Source organism: Chrysemys picta, chromosome 4 (genome assembly GCF_011386835.1).
Source record: "Chrysemys picta bellii isolate R12L10 chromosome 4, ASM1138683v2, whole genome shotgun sequence".
Taxonomy (NCBI): Eukaryota; Metazoa; Chordata; order Testudines; family Emydidae; genus Chrysemys; species Chrysemys picta.
Window position 1 is genome coordinate 80,103,492 of NC_088794.1, and position 13,140 is coordinate 80,116,631.

At 43.8% G+C, this 13,140-nt stretch overlaps 1 protein-coding gene across 1 annotated transcript in view; it reads left to right on the forward strand.

The window, feature by feature from the left end:
• Positions 1–13,140, forward strand: part of HSD17B12 (hydroxysteroid 17-beta dehydrogenase 12) — a 253,973-nt gene that overhangs the window by 481 nt on the left and 240,352 nt on the right. Inside the window, exon 2 of the mRNA XM_065592787.1 lies at positions 6,772–6,864. The gene's annotated coding sequence lies outside the window, so the exon portion shown is untranslated. The remainder of the gene's footprint in view (positions 1–6,771; positions 6,865–13,140) is intronic.

The following is a 13,140-nucleotide window of genomic DNA, read 5'->3' on the forward strand; positions in this document are numbered from 1 at the left end:
TCTTTATTTTTCCAATGGATGGCTAGACACACTCTAATGGCAAAACTCGCTCTGTAGACTGAGAGGGGAACTCTCTGTAGATTGCCTACAGGGAGCTTGCAATATGCTGACACTACAGTCCCCTTATCCCTTGCAGCTCAACCAGGCGAAACCACCGAAGCGCGGACAGTCTGGGAGCTGTCCCCTAGCTGTGGTGCTGAAATCGCAGCACCGGCTGCTTAGCTTGAGCCGGAGGAGTTCAGCTCTTTCGATAGAGCCGCTGTCTATAGGTTTAATGGCTTTCAAAGGATGTTGTAATCTCGGCTGTACTCTCAGAAGGACCCCGGAGTATGCTGAGATCCCTGTTTATTTTAAGCTAAGGGTGGCTGGGCGCTTCCCTCCCATTCAGGTTTCCCCATCCGTGCGTAAGCTCTGCTGCTGACTCTGCTCGGAATCGCCTGCCCTTCCCGCCTGTGTGTTTGAAACAGCCTGTACCTGATGATGGTGCTTCGCAAAATAGGAGGCTATAGGTTGCTTTATTTGGACTCACCCCTTCTCCTCCCACCTCATTTCCCCCCTCTAAGTGCTCACACCTTCTACAGGTTTGTGTGTGTGTGTGTGTGTTGTTGTTGCCTTTCCTTCGCGTCCTTAGTCATAACCTCACCAGACGAATTGGTGGAATGACTGAATGAGAGGCGAAGCAGTGGGGCGATTGTTGTGTGTACGGAATAGGTGCAGGGTTACTTCAGTGCTGCGAACACCAGTCATCCCCTTTTGGAACCAGGGAGACTCTGGCTAGGCTAGGAGCATGCAGGTTCAGAGGCATGCCAGTTAGCAAACACATGGAATCCGATTGCATTCAATCACACACATTGACACTGTACAACACCCACATGCATCAACCCATTCTCCTTAACACGAGAAGGAAGGGAAAATTAATTCCCGACCTGATGGGGGAGGGGGGTGTCTTTTAGCCGCAGACTTATTTATATACCTGCAAGGAGTAGAAATATTAAAGCCGGACAATAACAAAGAAAGCAGATTTCAGTAAGTACATCTAGCTAGCTCAGCGAGACAAAAAGCAAGCTTATAAAATGGTGCACCTACCACTCCAAGCCCAGCGACAGTTGCGGATCCTGCAGACAATGACATGATGCAGACATGAACATCAGTATACCATAGGACATATTTATTTGTTTGTTTGGCAAAAGCACATCTTGGCTAAAATTGCAGACAATAATTTGATATATAAACAAGGCATCGTTTCTTGCAATTAATAAAACACAAGCCTACGTATTCATAGCACAGTAGAATGCCACCCACTAATGTCCTTAATGTAGAAATCGTCCCTTCCCCGAGCCTGCGTGGTCGTATTTACAAACTGATCATTTAAAAAAAAATCCACTTACAACACGTGTAGCCAATTACTGTAACTCTTAATATAGCTCTATAAAACAGTCATTAGCAACCAGAAATGCTGCCCTCCTTCCTCCCGCTCCCTCCCTTCCCCGACCCTCCCCTCCCAGATCATTGCATCTCTTGGCACAATGCATAAGATTACCCTTAACTGGATCCTATTAAATAATTCAATGGTGGCGGTGTAATTTTGGTTGGAAACTGCACGGATTTCCAAGTCGTGACTGTAAAAGTGAGTAATGTGCGCTGGCTGCGTCATGGCTCCAGTCACAGATGGTTCCAAACTGAGCAGAAATCGTGACTTCGACTTGAGACGTCCCCTCTACATGAAAAGACCATCCAATCAAAACGGCGTCAGGGGGGCAGCTGGACTCCTCGGATCTCGCTTTCTCTTTGCTCTCCCATCTGTGTGTGTGTGTGCCTGTATATATATATATATATGTGTGTGTGTGTGTATTTATATATTTACGTGTGTATATATATATATATATATAATATATATGTGTGTGTGTACACACACATATATACACACACACACACAACAAGTTGCAGAAGGGGAAGGGAGTGGAGGGGTTAATCTTGGGGAATCTTCTGCACTTAGCAAGATCGTGACCCTCCCACACAGTACAGTAACTTATATACATACCTGGAGGAAGGGATGCTTTGCTTTGGGCTTCCTAAAAATATTTGGTGATGGCTGAACCCTCCAACATGCTCATAGGACCGGACTCTGATGCACCCACAAAGGTAAGTGATGGGGGTTTCAAACTTTTTAATATTGTGATCAGAGTCCCCAACTCTGCAGTCAGCCCGGGTGTTCGGTTGATTCTACTGGAGTTTGTAAAGCAAGCTGGTGTTGTTCAAATCAGTCCGCAGTGTGGCTAGCAATACTTTTTAGGGAGGATGTAGGGGCGCGTAGGTGGTTTGTATCTAGGAGTGTGTGTTGTGGTTCTGGTGATATTCCTGGTGTGAGTTTCGTGTGCCATTACAGCTGATAAGGCTGGAACTTTGTGTCTCTGCACCTCATTTTGGAGAGTGTATATTGATCAGTGACAGTATTTTCAGTGTGCGAGCAGACAAGAGATTAACTTCTTGAGTTATTGTTAGTTCTGCGAGTCCTATTCGATCTTCTGTACGATTTCTTCTTTAACTTGAGTAGTAACCCGGCTGATGCTTGGAGAAAAAGTGGGCACTAGTTTGCCTTTATATTGCTGCTGATAGGCACTAGCGGGGCTACTAATTTCCAGAAGGCTTTGTTCAGAAGATCTCTGGAGTAGTTCAGTGACACATCCATGGAACTTTTATTAACTGAAAAGGTGGATTTCCCATCTTTTTGCTTGGGCTGAGTTGAAGCTTGGAAGTCACGATGGTATTAATAGTTGGGGATAAGTGGAAAGTAGGCAGTTTCGTCTCTATTCCCTCCCTCTTCCCCCTCCCGTCATATCTTGGGTGCTCAATCGACTGATGAATTGATATTGGTGGCATATATTGGCCATTGCTGGGTGGCAGCATCAGCATAATTTGCTGACAAATGCCCTGGCAAGTTTTAGATTACTTTAGCTTCCTTCATTGTTATTAGACTTTGGGCATCTCATTTTCTTAAATATACCTGGAATTAATTGCTGTTTGGATGTATTCATAATCCAGGTCCTCTCTTGATTTGATTTATTATAATTTAATTGTGTCTCTTTTGTTCTGGGATTGCATGGCAACACTATTGAACGTGCTCTTGTCTAGGATTTGTTGAATAATTAGAAATGGAAATGTTTCTCTCTCCCCCCCCCCCCGCACTCCCCCTTTCGAAAAAAAGGAAATGTGAGGCGTCTCCTGATTGGTGGGTGACGATTTTAGTCCGCACCAATGAGCTGTCTGCTTGGTCTCTATTTATTTAGTGCTCAGGGGGAGAGTTTTCTCTTTACGCAGCGCCTGTGCACAGCGCTAGACCCTCTGCTCGGGAGCAGAGAGATGGGGGGACATTCCGAACTCTACCTTGCTCACAAAGCCCCCAGATCCTGCAAGCCTGGGCTCCCAGCTCCTTGATGGGAGGGGGAAAGAGGAGGACAAGAGGGGCCCAGTGTGATGGGGATGGGCTAGGGGAACCCCCCCTCCTTCCCCACCGCTTCCTCTCCTGAGTTGGGTACATCGCCTTGGGTTTGGAGAGGGACTTGGTCGGGATGGAGGGGGTGGGGAGGGATCCTTGTGTGTCTGGGAAATGATCAGCCGATCGCCTTTGGGTCGTGTGGATATTTTGGTGGCAGCCGGATGGATGGATGTAGGAAGCCGCAGGAGACTTTGTCCTTCGCGAATCTTTTTGCGGTCTGGGCTTGCTGTATATAACTACCTAGCCGGGAAGCCCTTACCCCAAAAAGCATTCGCGGAGGGCGCATTCGCCGAAGGAGCAGCAGCTGCGATCGCCGAGCCTTGGACTTATCTAGACTCTCTTGGCTTCTTTACCTTCCCCCTCCCTCCTCAATCCAGCCCCCGGCCCCAACCCTTCCGTCCTATGTGTATATATGGAAAGAAATAAACACCCTCTCCCCTTCCCCACTCCGCTTGGTCACCAAGACATTCAGTTATTCACCCTCGTCTTCTAACCTAACTTTTTAATCGACTTTTGCCTAACGGGGCGGATCACACGTTTATTTGGGTCATTTTATTGTTGATTTTATTTAATTATTTTTTCGTAAAAAAATAAAAAATATAATAAAACTTCCCAAAAGTTCTCAGCCCCTCCTCCCTCCACCCCCAAGGATTTTTTTAAAAGGGGATTTTTAGTGGATCGAAATGATTTAATTAAAAAAAAACATGAAGTCGTTCATTAAATTGCCTCTTTAGCAGGGAGATTGGGTTTATTTCGAGGTGGGGAGGGGGGATTTTCTGGGATCACCCCATAAAAAAGGGAGGGAGGAGGAGAGGGAGGCGCACGAATCAGCCGCGGTTTGGGGGAGACCCCAGTTACCAGGAGATGCACCATGGAAGAGCTTGCCAAAGGCGCCTCCCTGCACACTTCCAACCTGATTTTAGGCAACTTGCAGCCCGTTGATTCCCCAAATCATCCTTTCCCCAACACAAAGTGGCCCCGAAAGGGGTAAAAAAGGCGGAATCCGGGGGAAAACCCAGCCGAGGCGATGCTTTTGGGCGAGGTGATTGCAAGCGAGCAAAGCAGCATCAGCACCAGCTCTCTGGCTCTGAAACTGCCTTGTTCCAAGCACACAGCAGTGAGAGCATCTATGGAGGAGTTAGGAAGGCTGCATTCCTTCTCTTTGCAGTAATTACCAGGGCGGATTCCGTGGGCAACAAATCAAACCCCCCTCCCTAATTGCTGCACCCCAAAAGAAAAACGATTTCAAAAAGTAGACCCGTACAGATCAGCCCAGGGAAATAGACAGGAGCTGAGCAGCAAGTTGGCAGTGGAGTGCCCGGCTGACGCAAGATAGGGGCCTGTGGTTCAAACGTCTGCAAAATTTTTAAAAAAGGATTATTATCTAAGATCTCAACTGTTAAAAACCACCAGGGTTCCCCTCCCTGCACCCCTCTAGCCGGCACAGAGGGGGATCCGGCTCGGAAAGGGCTGGCTTTGTATCTGAACAAAGTCTGCATTGAAGACACACAGGGCGAGGAGCACAACCGAGGCAAAGAGTTAATATTTCTCCAGAGATAAAAGATATTTTGAAGCCCTGGTTGTACTTTATAAGAGAGTGAAAAGCTGGCTAGGGGATAAGCAGGGAAACAAGGCGAAAGCAAAAGCACCTCGCTGTTTCCCCCCATCCCTACCTTAGCCAGGACACGTAACTGGCTTGGTGAGAACAAAGGTGGAAGGGTCACAATATCTTTCAAACAGACTTGCATATTCCCCATTGTTTGCCCTCTCCCCTTTGGAAAAAACAGTGTTTGTCCTTTCCAATCGCCAGCAAACCTCTGTCCAGGGCTTTATGCATGTGAGCATCTTTTAAAGGGAGAGACAAGGTTTTAGGGGGAACTTAAAAAAAAAAGGAGTGATGAGACGGATCAGCAAAGATCAGGCTATGGAAACATCTTCACCATTTCCTACCTAGCCTGGCCCAAAAGAATTTAAACCAAAGGTGATTTTTGGACAGATCAGAAGCGAATGTAAATCCGAGCCACCGTGGTTTAGATTCACATCTCTTTACATTGCCAGCCAACTGTTGCTACCATTCTGGGGACTGCTGCTGCAGGAGTGTGAACGGGGATTTCTCCTCTCAGCTACATCAGGGGGCTACTCCCAGGCTTTGCTCTCCAGCGTAGGGACCAGTGAAAAAGAAAACCGGGGCATTTGTTTCTTCTCTTCCTCATTTATCTGTTGGAAGATTTCCTTTAATTGGTGGAAAGTTGGAAACTTCCATCAGCCCTGATCATTAAAACAGTAGCAGCAACAGCAGCCTCCACTCAAGGGCTCGGGGGCTGCACCCTAAGAAACATTTCAAATACCCCATTCCTAAACCTGACCAACCACAAAAGCAGCTGCGGAAAGAGGCACCTTTTGGATCGATTAGATTCTCCTAACGGATTAATTTGCAGCTTCTTTTAAAGGGTTATAGTTATTGATGGTTTCCTCCGCCTCTTCCAGACGGATACCTACTTCACAACATTCCTTTAACTCCACTAAGGAAGTAAAAGGCCTCACTTTTATACCATACAGTACAGTCTTGTCTATTTCATTTCTCTATGAAAAGCAACAGCGAAACCCGCTCGCCAGCTCAGGCTAATGCTGGTTTTAAACTCCCTGAAGTTACGAGGTGCAGTTGCTTTAGCAAGGGAGTGGGTCAAAGGGGGGGGGCATTCCTGACCTTTACAGCTGACTGTTTTGCATCGAAGGGTTTGCTTGATTTTATTTTTTGAATTAATATGAGTGTTAAAGGGGAGTCTGGACAGCTTCAGATCTGGCCCTAGGCAGCAAAAATGTTTCACTCCTACATTTCATGGTTACTTTTAAATGTCTGACTGATCAGAGCCCAACTCTCGCTAACACAGCCTGGGTGTCTCCGCAAAAGCGAAGGTGAGACTGGAGGATGCGCACAATTCCTCGCAGAAAGTGAAGTTCAAAGCTCCAGGGTGTGGGTGGGGATGTCTGCGCCTCTCCCTCGCCTTTCCCCCAGATGTTTAGCTAACGTGCTCTGCATTCACTTAACGTGTTGTCGATCCAGCAACCTTCCCTGCTGGGTGACATGGTCTTTGGATAAGTTTCGGGCATTAGTGTCCTGTTGAACCCAGTTCAGGGAGACGAGAACTACCCCGCTGCTTCTTACTGCATAGACACAAGTTTTAAAAATCCTCTGTTCTTGCAGCTCTCTTCTTTAGCACCTCTGCGTGATGTGCAGTACATACGTGTAACGGGTGTCTGTGTCTCTCTTTCAGGCTGGCCTAGACGAGCATCTGCTAAAGGCTACTCGAAGGTTCAGGATTCTAGTCAATGGAACAAGAGGAAGACTCGAGTGCCTGTAAGACCAGGTGAGAAACACACAGCAGAAGCTACCGGCACGATCCCAGTTATCACTAAAGGTCACATAAACTACACAATCGCATTATTCTAGATCCATTAGACAGATGCATCCCTGGGGTCGCCCCATAGGAGTCCCGGGCGTTACACCAGCCTCATCTCCTACGGACAGTATTAGTGCTCACGGTTTTCTATGGCAGTAACAGGTGGCAGGAGATTTAGGGTAGCTCGGCCTGCAATCAGGTTACCGTTAATCAGCAGGGTCGCTATGAAAAACCAAAGGGCTGTGGAGGGGTGTGTTATGGGGGTAAGCTTCCAAAGTAAGTTAGTTCCAGTGACGTGTAGGGAGCTCGCCTCTTAATTCAGTCCGAAGTGTTTCTCGTATAGAAGAAAAGAGAATTCCCTGCCCGTGTTCCACCCCGTCCTCCGAGTGAGAACTAGCCTATAGCCTTTGTTTGAACGTGCCCTCAGCGTCTCCACTAACAAACCAAACCAGGTCCAAACGCCTCTCAGCGCCCCGCAAAGTTAGAGCTGTTCGAAGCTTTAAAAGGAGCTCGAATTCCCAGTGCTCCTTCCTGAGCTCTCCTCCTCTTTGGGCTGATCTAAACCCAGAACCGATTCTTGTGTGCAGCACTACTCTGTTGTGTTACAGCAAATTGTGTGTGTGTCTAATGACCTCCTCTCAGTGGCTATGACAAGATGGAGTGCTAGAGGCCTACCTAGGCAGTCCTGAATAAAAACAGTACAAAGGGGAAAAAGAAGCAGATAAATATAGAGCTGGATTTCAACTTCACCTCAATTTTCTCTTTTTAAAAATCAAAATTAAATCAACTTTTCCATTAACTGGTAAATCCCCCTTTTGAATAATTTTCTGTATTTCCTTTTTATACAAAAAATTGCAACATATACATAATGTATAATCTTTTTCTTAATTTTACATGTAACTTTTAAACCTGTTACGTCCGCCATGACCATGGGCTAAACCCTAGCTCATCTTCTGCAAGTGGGACTTCACACAATAAATCAAGCAAGTCTTGACCTCCTAGAAGGCCTACTTACATTATTGCTTTACAGGAGTATAATTCCAAAATATAATAGTCTCATTCTCATTTATACTGTCACCACCACAGCCCTGAAATGGGGCCTTAACATGAGTGCAAAGGTAATTTACAATGAGCTGGCACAAGGCAGTGGGCATGTTAATAATAGAGGAGGAAAGTTAAGGTTCATGGAAAGCATTTAAGACAATAATTGAAAAAGGCTAAAATTTCTGTTATAATGTTTTCCTAAATTACTATCAAATTGATTTGTAGAAAATCTACCATTTTGAGTAAGAAAAAACTCAGCTAGTAGCAGGACAGGAATCTTTTCATAAAATTTCATACAATATTAAACAACTATCTTAGCTTCTTTATTCATTAGTGAATTTCTTTTTCAACCCATATGTTAATGCTTGGTCCAAAGTCTGCAGGTCTTTTGGTTTTAACCTTGTAGGTTTTTGATTAACGCTGAGAGAGTTGGCATGTTATTTATGTATAGATTTGTAGTCATGATGTAAAAACATACTGGTCAGACTTATTCATGAAAAAAAAACCTTATTTTCCTTCATTTACAATAAAAACTTCCCGTTCTGTTTTAACATTCTATCAGTTTTAGAAAAAGGGACAAAATGTATTTGAGTTATAAGACTCATAAATGAATAATTGTAGCAAAGTGTCATTTAATTGACTATATTTTGAATTCTAAATCCCAGTAAAGATGATGCAGGAAGGCTGTTTGTTAGAAGGCCATTTCTGATATTCTGTTTTGGCCTCTTGTGTCATACAAGGCTATTATTATCACCCGTATAATATACAATTTGCTATAACACAACAAAATGTCCTCCTTTGTAAAGGCGCTGTTATGGACCGGTCTCATCACAACTTTGGGGTTATCTTTTCTACATGACTGGGGACAAACATGTCTTTAGGCCACATATGGCCTAGCATTGTTTTCCTGATATCCCTTAATTTCTGTTTTTGCAATAAACATTTCTGCATATCTAAATATAGCAATGACAAGCAGATCATAGTAGTTAGAGATAGAAAAGGATCATTAGATCCTTGAGTGCATACCCCTGCCAGGCCAGCATATAATCTCCCCTGAAAGAGGACATACCAAATATTAAACTGTCACTACACTTAAGATTGGTAAAAAGACCAAGGAGTACATTGCAAGGATCATGGGGTGAGTGCATGTTAATTTGTGTCTGTCAGCATGCTTAATACAATTATATAAAGGCTAAGGGCCTATGAATGCAATTTCTGCACAAGGCCTCTGAGCCTCCTGTATCACTACCACTTAGACACCAGGAAATACCTCAAGCCCCACCTGCTAAAAAACTGCGATGTGAGTAATAAACTGCATGAAATAGTGATTGACACCCTTTTTGCCCCCTATCCCCCATCACCGGACTTTTATTGGTATTTGAATCATTTACAGATTACCTATAGGTCAGTCCCAATCTGTTCTCTTTTAAATAGATTATTCTACTTACAATCATTTGGATACAATGCTAATCAAGAGTTGGGTAACTATGGTATGCTGCATGCAGATTTGTAAATAAAGGCCTTCCAAAATAGGATGCTCAGAAATTAACATTTACTATTATTATTATTATTATTACAATTGGGGGGAATCTTTTCTGTTGTTTTTGCAATTTTCGATAACTTTGAATTCCTATTGAAAAAATACTAATCTCTTATTTAATCAAGATATATATTTATTCTCTGGGACTTGTATACAAAGTCATCTTTTTGGCTTTTATACTTCTAGACATACTCCTGGTTGTTGTTTTTTCCTCCTTCAAATGAAAATATTTGTCTTTATCCTTTCTAATAGACATGAAATCCTCATCTTGTTAGTAGGTGACCCTGCTGGGGAATGTTAAGTAGATTCTGCTGACTCACTTAGGGTGTCAATACTAGGCTTATTATTATTATTTTGCCAAAATATTCCCAGTGTGGCTACCACCAGTTCAGTTTCACCAGTGGAAATACTGGGGCGTGGAGAGGGGGGGCAGGGATGTATGATGCAGTGCTTAAAATACAGGAGTCACCAATACGTTGTCTATACTAGGGGTCATACCATTCCGATCCTTGATTAAGCTGAACCAGTGGTAGCAATGGTGGGAAATTTTAGCAAACAGTATATTCTTGCAGATAGCTCATTAATCCCCAGTATAAGGGAGATGGAAGAGGACATAAGGCATGCGCTGAGCAGTCTTGAGAGGGGAACCCTGGGAGCAGCCAAGCCTGAGGAAAAGACTTGGGCTGGATTTTGTGTTGTTTCACTTTGATTTCCTTTTGTGAATAAAAACAAACCCAGAAAGGAAATATATTCTGACCTGCTGCGAGTTGTGTGGACTTTGTTTGGAGCTGAGAAGGAAAGTTGCACAGTATTTAAATGTAGACAGTCTTCTGTATAAGTGACATGGTATCCTGCAGAAAAATACACACAGGTGCATTGATGGCTAAACAAAAAATATGTTGAGTATATTTCAGTAACTTATTTTAATTCCAGGTAGTCAAAGCTGACTAGTTTAATAGTAGATAGCTACAAAACTTGTCTGTGTAAATCAAACTTTTCCACTTAAAAATCAAAACACAGAAATTGCAGTCATATATTTTACAGCAAATTCATTGGTACTGTTCTGATGGGTTGTGAAGGACAATAGAAGCTACTTTATTAATTATTCTTTTGCACATATAGAAATGAATCACAGCATTAGCATGACATGAGTTTTATTTTTAATATGATCTTCCTTATCCTAGAACAAGCCTGAAATTGTAACCAGATGGTGTCCCACCCTGCCAGAGTTGCCTCCAACCATCAGGGTTCCAGTCCCCAGGGCAGTTAACCACAGGCAGAATTTTCAGGTGTGGTGATGATTGTGCATATCTCCACATATACAGTAGCAGTGCTATGTACTGGGATAATTTGGGGAGAGCTGTATTGCCTCCTTGCATTAAATCACTTGATAACAACCCCAGGAGAGCCAGTGGCCTTGTCAAGCGGTCAGCTAGCGGCAAGGTGTGACTTCCTGTGTATGCATTGTCACCACTAGGTTATTGCATTATGAGCTCCAGTGTGCAAGCAGCCCACCCCGTTCCCAAGCAGGAAAACAGGAGGATTGGCGGGCGGGCGGCGGAGAAGGGAGGCAAATGTTATACTTTTTTCTTATATTTAATTCCAGCAATTTCCCCCCTTCAAAGCTCCTCTGATCTTCATTTGGCAGGTTGAGAGCCCCCTTATTCGCTCCCTATTCTTCCCTAACCCATCACTGATAGCAACTATACCGCCCGTGAGGAGCCTAATTGGTCCTCCCAGTGCAGTCCATTTCTTAGCTAGAGGGAGACACTGAAATGGTTACTGAAAGTTTTTCTTGATAACTGGGAGTAGGTGGCTACTGTTAGGCAGGTATCATTTTAGAGGACAAAGCACTTGGGTTTGCACCAATCTCTTGGTCAAGCGTCCAGTAAACTCTTTATTAATGATAAAGACAGGTGTGGCCAGGGAAAGAATTGTTCCTTTGTCCCCTGCTTTAAGTGAGCTGTAAGTAAACAGACTAGAATAATGATATTTTAAATCAGTTAGGCTAAAGTAGGCAGAAAAATGACCCAGGGTCACTACTGGGACATTCTGAATGTTTTCTGCTTGTCTATAAACTTTTATTGAAAGTAGAAATCAGAGAAAATATCTTCTGAGGATGTTATTTTTTAATGGACACATTTTTAAAATTGAAAGAGGAAAAGGGAAACAGATTTGCTAGATGCAAATTCCATGAAACTCTTATAAGGACCCACTGCTGCTATTTTTCTTCACGGAATAATCCATATGCACTCAAGTTGTTCCAATTAAACCTACCTGGCGGAGGAAGGGCTTCAGGATCAGACCCCCCCTCCAAATATTTATACTTTTCCCTTTAGCAATACACTCTGCAGATTTGATTTCTTTACTCTAGGAAATATTAATGTTTTATGATAGAAGGAGCAAGGCCCACACCCATGGAAACATATGTGTGTCGTCCATAATGCTGGAGGCACAAGATGGAAGCCAATTTTCAAGTTGGTATCCACCTTATATATAGGCAGAAGAAGGAAAAGTGGCCCCGAAGGAGAATGGTTGTGATCATACAGGGAATGAGTGACACACAGCATCCACTCTGGAAAAAAAGGTCAGCATTTATCCGGAGAGGAAGACAGGTAAAAAAAGGCCAGTTAACAATGAGGAAGGGTGGGAAGAAGCAGCCAATTCTACCCATTATTTAACCTCAATATACAGAATGTAAAGTCAGCAATGTTATTTCAACATAAGTAACCAGAGCTGCATGCATCCAATGAAAGATACAAAAGCCAACAATGAAATGTCTTTATGCCCTTGTAACTCTCCCGTCCCCTGCAATCCAAAAAAAGTAAAGACCTGACACCTTTACATGTAGATTTATTGAAAAATCTGTCCAACATTAATTCCCAAACCCACCTCCACCAAAGAAAAAACCTTCCGCCATGTAGACTTATCCAGCTGCAATATGTCTGCCAGCAAAATGCAGTATGATTAGGTGGCATAATAAATGCAACTCATTGGCATAAGAGATGTCTCATCATGCTTATTTTCCATTTCTTTCCCTCTTTTTTTCTCCTTCCATTTTCTCCCCCCATTTCCATTTCCTGTCCCTGCTCCCTAACTCTCTCTCCTTCCCCCCAATCTCTTTCCCTCTCCCTTGGCATCTTCCCCAATTTCCTGGAATGCTATTACTGGAGAGGGCCCTCAACAGATTCCTCTGTCACCCAGCTCCTCCACTTTTGTTCCCTGCAATGCATAAGATGAGCACTCATGTCAAATGCAGAATGGGAAGAGCTGGCATGCAGGGCACGAAGCACAGGAATCAGCATGAGTCTGCCCAGCAACAGCAGAAGAATCTGCCCAAGTGCTTGCTAGATGGAGTGGCCAATCTTCTTCCACATGCAGTCCATCAGAGACCAGAAGGGAGGTAGCAGGGTCTGTAGATATAAGCATGAAGGAGCACTCTCTGTACCAGAGGGTTTTGTACTAGTGCACATCAAAATCATTGTTTGACTACATCCCAGGTTATTTAGATTGGCATATGCAACTGTGTGTGTTGCATGCACCTAGCATTCTGCAGGTAATATGACAGGTTAGAATGAATCAGCTAGCGGCAATACATTGCTGATGGCATTGAAAATGGTGATGTATATCCAGGACGATGTGGTCTAGGGTGACCACCC